We start from the raw sequence: 7,198 nt of genomic DNA, 5'->3' as shown, positions 1-7,198 counted from the left end.
TGGGAGTGGGGGTGGAAAGGCACATGCAGTCACTGGTCTCCACCTTCTCTAATCCCATCCTTTTCATGAGCTGTTCCATAAAACAGGTGTGGCCATCCCATCTAGCTTCACCCATAGGACCACTGCTTTGCAATCCTTTATTTTGCCCTGAACCTCAGCATCAAAGGCAGAAAAGGCCCTTTCCCACAAGAGGTGCCCTGTGAGGATCTTCTAATAATGTAGGATAAAGTCGAGCAGATTCCTGCCCCGCTCCATAACAGTATTACAAGAAGAAATTCCCCAGGGAGCTTCGTTATGATCCTATTACTGTAAATGATGGCTTGAATCCACCATCAGATTTGGTATTACCATATAATCATTTCTGTAAAAGGCTTCAGAATCATCATTAGCACAGGGAGCAAATTAAATGACATGCCAGCAGGGATTTTACTACTGATAAACTAAAATGAAATTAAACTTAAAAAAACAGAGTGGTATGAATATTGCATTACAATGATCACACCTACACACAGAAAAGCAAGTACAGCCAGAATTGGATAAGCCACGGCACCCAGACCTTCCTTCTCTAGAGGACACATAGCCTTGCCTTCAGTGACCACAAGAGTTGGCTGGATTCTCTGAGAGGTCCACTTAACCAGTAGCCAAGCCATTCTACCAAATGCAAGGTAGGATTTCTAAATGGCATCGAATCCCTTACACGTCATGCAGAGGCTCCCTTCCCAGGACCCTTCCTGGGGTACAAAAACGGAGGCAAGAATCTGGTTTTAACACCAGCTCTTCCTGAACTTGAGGAACATATGAGGAAGTCTCGCTCTCACACTGGGTGTCAGCTTCTTTGTCTGTACAATGATGTGGTTTGATGTGAGATTTTACAAGTGATCTTTAATAAAATGAGAATAATGCTCCTTTCCCTGACTCCTAGGATTGTTGTTAGATTCAAATGAGCAATATAGGTGACAGCATATTACAAAGTGGAAAATGCTGGTAAGAGGAAGAGGTTTTATAAGATGAAACGATGTATATGCACCGAAGTATATATACATAAACATGTATGCCACTTATAAGCAAGAAATTCACAGGTATATGCCACTGTGTTGAGCCATAATCTCTCTGTATATCTACCTATTTCAACATCCCTATTAGTCTTTCCTCAGAGAAGAGTTTAGGGCTACACGAACAGATAATTAGTGGTCACATCTATTCTAAAACAGCTTGTAGCTGTACAGTTGCTAGCTAAGTAAACTGTGATTTATTTACACCTCTCCTCTTTTTCCTTTTTTTTTTTTCTCTTCTTTTTTTCCTTTGATAGCCACTCTACATTTATTCATTCATTAGGCACATCTGTACTGAGACCTGGGTGCAAGGCGTGGGAATACAGTGGTGAATTAAGCAGACACAGTCCCTGCCCCATGTATTTTACACTATAATGAGGGAGGACAGATAAAGATATAGATATGTTGATGACTGGAAATAATGACAATTACTACGAAGGAAAGGAGTATGGAGCCTGGGAAGTACCAATTCTAAAGAGGGTCCAGTGGACTAAGTATTTGTGCCCCCCTCCAAATTCGTATGTTGAAACCCTAGTCCCAAGGTAATCGTATTTCAAGGTGGGGCCTCGATTAGGTTGTGAGGGTAGAGCCTTCATGAACAGGATTAGTGCCCTTTATAAGAGAGCTAGCTCACTGTCTTTCTACCATGTAAGGATATAAGAAGCCAGCAGTCTGCAAGCCAGAAGAGGGCCTTGCCTGGATCCTGACCATGCTGGCACCCTGACCTTGGACTTCTAGCCTCTAGAACTATGAGAAATACATTTCTATTGTTTATAAGACACCCAGTCTATGACACTTTGTTATGGCAGCCCTCGCTGTTAAAACAAAGGATGTCAGTGAATGGTTCCCCAGGAGGTAAATTTAAAGTTATTTCCTTAAGAATGGGGAAGAGCCAGCCATATGACAAACAGAGGAGAAAAGCATTCCAGATAGAAGGCAGTAGATGCCAAGGTCCTAAGGCAGAAAAGAGCTTGGCATGTTCAAGAAACAGGAACACAGCTGGGGAAGCTGGTGTGTAGGAAAGGAGGAAAAAAAGACAGGAAAGTGGCCTTGGCAGGATCTATGGGTCATCACAGAAGGTATGTGCCTCAGGAAGCTGTTGAAAGATATTAAGCTACACAATATAACATCCTATTTATATTTCAAAAGTAGTAGTACTTTTGATTCTGGGTAGGAAATGAGTTGTGAGGGGCCAAGAGAAAAGACAAGAGGACTGTTAGTACAAGCATGGATACCTGGGCTGGGGGAGATTCAAGGTGGAATCAGAGCCCCTTCTCACCAATGGAAGGGCGGGGATGGGGTGGGTGCAGGTGAGCAGGAGAGAGGAATTAAGGATGGTGCCCAAGATTCTGGATTAAGCACTGAACGGATGGCAGATCCAGGCAGCGGAAACTGGACAAGCTCTGGAGAATATCACAGTTCTGACTTGAATGGGTGAAGATCTTGAAGGACTGGTGAATCAAAGAGCAGCAGCTATGTGTTGTTATCAGTTGGGTTCAGCTTGGAAAACAAACACCACACCAGTCCTTTTAACAGAGAAAACTGAACATAGTGGCTAGTTGAACAGACTGGAGGACTGATGATAGGAAAGGGACACTGAAAAGACACAGGCCAAAGAAAAGGCTACCATGAGGATGGCCTGCAGAAGAGCAAGAAGGAATGGCCCCTAATAGGTACAGAGAAAGCGCTCACTGGTTTGGGTTGTTAGACTCTGAATTTGCCATGTATGTATTTCCCTCTTTTTGTTTTGAGAAATAATAAGAAACAGGGTATGTGGGGAAATGTTGATATAATTTAAATTGCTGATATCATTTCAACAGCTGCTCTACCCCAAAGTAAATACGGAGGTATATGCAGAAAACAAAGACAGATAATACAACTAGCAACGTGCTGGGAGAACACCTACATACAAGTGTCCCTAATTCTGCCTACTGCCATGACTTCCTAGTATAAGCTATCACCAGTACCCAGCCCCACATATTCAGCTATGCCACATACACACACACTCAGACACACAAGCACATATGTACATATATATCAACATACACAGGCACACACACACATACACACATATGCTTGTATACATATATCTGTGTGGACACACATATGCTCATGCACACACACACTAGTATGCACACATACACTTGTATGGACACGTGTACACAGGTCTGTGTGTGTGTGCATACACACAGGCACATTCCACATTCATTGCCTCTGAGCCACATCATCCAATCTGAGGTCAGTGAAAACTTCCTGAACTAATAGGGACTTGCCTTGAGGCCTGAAGGACTAGAAGATCAAATAGACATGGTTCTGAGAGAACACTTCAATATCTGCTACAGGAAGTAGGCCAGGGAGGAAGGGTAGGTGACAAGAAGGAAGGGGGTAAGGTGAGACATTTCCTCGGACACCCTGGTCTCCAAATGATCCGTGAGGACATTCTGGTTTGACATCAAAGGGTTTCTTTGCCAGCAAATGACCAGAAGAATCCAGTTTTGTAGAGGTTCTCAGAAAAACTAATACAGTCCAAGGCAAATAATTGACTGAAACCAGGAAAAAATGCAATTTGGGGAAAAGCCCAAGGGACACGTGTTACTGCAAAGCTGAAGTGGGCCCAGAAGCTTGAATTTTTTATACCAAGTTGTAGAAGTGAGCAAAATAGGGTCCAAAACAGAGTTCTTCAGATGCTGTGAATCTATGCATGACTTCATTTCCATTCCTTTAATTCCACCAGGAGCCACAATTTCTAAATTTTCCTTCAGGAAAAAAATCATTTAGCTCAGAAATAATGCTTTCTATATAAAACTGTAGCAGTTTCAGGGTTTATTTCTTTGATTTTGTTTCCTTCCAAGAAAATAAGAATAAAAGGAGTATTTCATCTTAATAAAGAGAGATGTGGGAAGTTTCTCTCTGAGCACTGACGCAGACAACAAATTCACTCAGGAAAACATGACCAAGTGCTGCGCCCATCTGGCCGTGGGCACATGGAGTAGACAGGTGTGCCCTCCATGGGTTTCCACACATGAAACCGCGGGAGAAAATCAAGTCCTACCCCTATGTGGACTTTGGTGTCCAGGCCAGGTTTCACAGAAGGAGTGGGGCCCTTCATGATGTCCCTAGGGTGATGAAGATTAAAGGGAATTGAAGTAGCAGAGAATGAAAAGTAGGCATAGTAGGTAGAGGAACAGTGTGAATAAAGGTGCAGAGGCTGGACTAGCATGTCAGATATATGAACGCAAGACAGTAAGAAATATGTATCGGTCTCTGCCCCGGGTTCCTGACACAGGGCTCCTAAACCCCTATAGTTTCCTAAGCAATAAGAGCACTAGGAACACCTTTTGTTCTAATATTTGGTCTTGGACCCTGGTTCCTGATACAGGGCTCCTAAATCTCTTGGAATATGCTGGGTGATAGGAGTGTCTTTTGTTCTAATGAGAGAGTTCAGTGGGCTCCTGGTTGGGGGCTGACCACCAGGAAGACCAAGCTATGATTCAAAGTTTGGAATTCAGTCCCACCCCTCATTCTCCAGAGTTAATAACTGATCATGCCTATATGGTGAAGCCCCCATAAAAATCCCAATAGCTCAAGGAGCTTCTGGGTTGCTAGACACATCCGCATGCTGGAAGGGTGGCACACACCAACTCCATAGAACCAGAAGTTCCTATGCTTAGGACCTTCCCAGACCTTGCCCTGTATACCTCTTCACCTGGCTATTCTTCTGTATCTTTTATCATATCCTTTATTATATCATAAACTGGTAAGTATAAGTATTTTCCTGAGTCCTGTGAGCTATTCTAGCAAATGACTGAACCCAAGGAGGTGTTGTAGGAACCCTGATTTATAGCCGGTAGGTCAGAGTACATGTGACCTGGGATGTGTGAGTGGTGTCTGAAGTGGGGCGGTCTTGTGGGACTGAGCCCTTAAGACTGTGGGATCTGATGCTGATTCCAGGTTGATCACGTCAGAATTGAAGCAAGTGACAGGACACCAGCTGATGTCACAGAGAATCACTTGGTGTGAGAACTGCCCCACACATGTGGCATCAGAAGTGTCAGAAGTGAAGCGTGGCAGCAGTGTGAGAGAGAAGGAGAAATACACAAGAGCATGTTTTTCCTCTTCAAAAGTGATAAGCCTAGATAGGATTTGAGGCACATTATAGGAGTCAATGAAAAATAGATTTTGAGTTTATCCTATCGCTAATGAGAAGCATACATAGGTTGTTGGGTTGGAAATGAATAGTAATTATAGTAGTAATGGCTAACATTTATGACAACATTACAGGCACTGTACAAAGCATGTCACATGTACTGGCTATGTAGTTCGCACAAAAGCCCTCTGAGGTAGGCACTATTAGGATCGCCACTTCACTGATGAAAATGAGGCCCAGAGGGGTCAAGTAATTTGCCCGGGGTCACACAATTTCTAAGTGGCACAGAGAGGTTGAGGTAGAATGCAGCCCCTGTCCTGGAGGCTGTGATGGGTGATGGTCCCACTGTACCTTCCCTCTGTGCCCTGTCTCACAGAGAGCTTGTCTGAGGATGAGGCTGAAACACGAGAGAAGCTGAGGTGAGAGGTGGCGGGGGTGGGGGTTGGCGATCTGGGGTCTGGATCAGGATCAGGATGCACCCTTGCCTTCTTGAATCCTCTCTTGTGTCTTAAGCTAATTGGAGTAGGGGTTCTGCCACTAACAATATGCCTTCCCTTCACCTTTTATAAGTACCAGATTGGGGCCTGTCTGTACCTTCTTTAGCAGCACCTTACTAAGTACTTGCTAAGTGCTGGGGACACTAAGATAAGGGAGACAGTGCCCCACCCTCAGGATGGAAACCATGTGGAAAGGGGCACAGCATTCAGGGCAGGGTGGGTCACAGCGGGACCAGGAGGGCCCAAGATGCTCCAGCGAGTCAAGGAAGTCTCCTAGGGGAAGCAACATGTGGCAGCACAGAGGGTGCATGGAGTTTGCCGGGTGGCACAGGGTAAAGACACTGGAAGAGAGACCCAAGTGCTCGCCTAGGCTAAGGGACACCCAGCAAGATCCTGTGGCAAGGTCCAGACAGCCCCTTCCCTTGCATGGTTGCCTCATGTCAGTAGAGGCTTTTGGGGCCCATCTCCCCACAAAGAATAGTAACAGAAAGGCCACTGATATCCAAGTGCCAGACACTCAGTGTCCCTAACTAAATTGTCAGTTTCCCAGTTAAAAAAAAAAAAAAAGCTGCAGGTCTTATGCAGTTAAAAGTGAATGGCTATAGTTTAGAGAACTACATAAGCTTCTCTCTGCACCAGCCCAGAACCTCTGTAGGGTTAAAGGCAAGACTCTACCTGTCAGGTTGGAGGGACCTCACCTCAGGCCTCACCTATGAATACTGGGTTTTCTCAGTGGATCAGCTCTAACTATGAAAACAAGGTCTTCCCCCTGGCCCCAGCTCTCCAGGAACAGCCAGGAAGGGAAAGTGAAGTCCCTGATGCATTTGCAGCATCGCCAGGAGGACACCTCCTTTGAGCAACTGTCACCTTCCCAAGGTGATACCCCAAGAGAGCACCAGCATCAAGGAAACCAGACCTGGGCCCATGTCCCTTCTCTACCACTCTGTTCCTATATGACTCTGTCCAGGTATTTACACTCTCTGGGCCCCAGGACTTCACTCTGTAAAAGAGGATATGAACTCCCACTGGGAAGGATAGTCATGAAGACTACAGGGGTGTAAAATGAGAATATATCCCTACAGTCTCAAGCATAGTGCCTGGCCTGTGACAAATGCTCAGCAATTGAGATTTGTTATTATAATTGCAGTGATAATCCACACGATTGCCATTATTCCATTCAACTATGTCTTGATGCAGCCTGCCTCTTTTAAAGCAGAGCAGTTCTAACTTTTTCCAAATTACTGGGCTCCTTTTGAGAATCTGCAGAAATGACAGACCCTAATGAAAGCACAAACCCACGAGATTTTGCACAGGATTTCAGTGAACTCAAGAAGCCCCAAATTCTAAATATTTAAAAAAGAAAAAAAAATTAACAAGCCCCAAATTCCACGTCCACGCCTCACCCTGCAGGAGTCCAGGGCCACAAGTTCTGAGGCCCCACATCTGGAGACCTAGCCTATCTCTGATCTGATTTATTTTGCACCGAGATAAAAGTGAGATGG

General features: G+C 44.7%; 1 long non-coding RNA gene across 1 annotated transcript in view; it reads right to left on the bottom strand.

The window, feature by feature from the left end:
• Positions 1–7,198, bottom strand: part of LOC122229536 — a 49,273-nt gene that overhangs the window by 21,563 nt on the left and 20,512 nt on the right. The gene's annotated exons all lie outside the window — the stretch shown is intronic.

Source organism: Panthera leo, chromosome C2 (assembly GCF_018350215.1).
Source record: "Panthera leo isolate Ple1 chromosome C2, P.leo_Ple1_pat1.1, whole genome shotgun sequence".
In the NCBI taxonomy this organism is placed as follows: domain Eukaryota; kingdom Metazoa; phylum Chordata; class Mammalia; order Carnivora; family Felidae; genus Panthera; species Panthera leo.
This window is presented reverse-complemented; position numbering and strand designations above follow the sequence as displayed.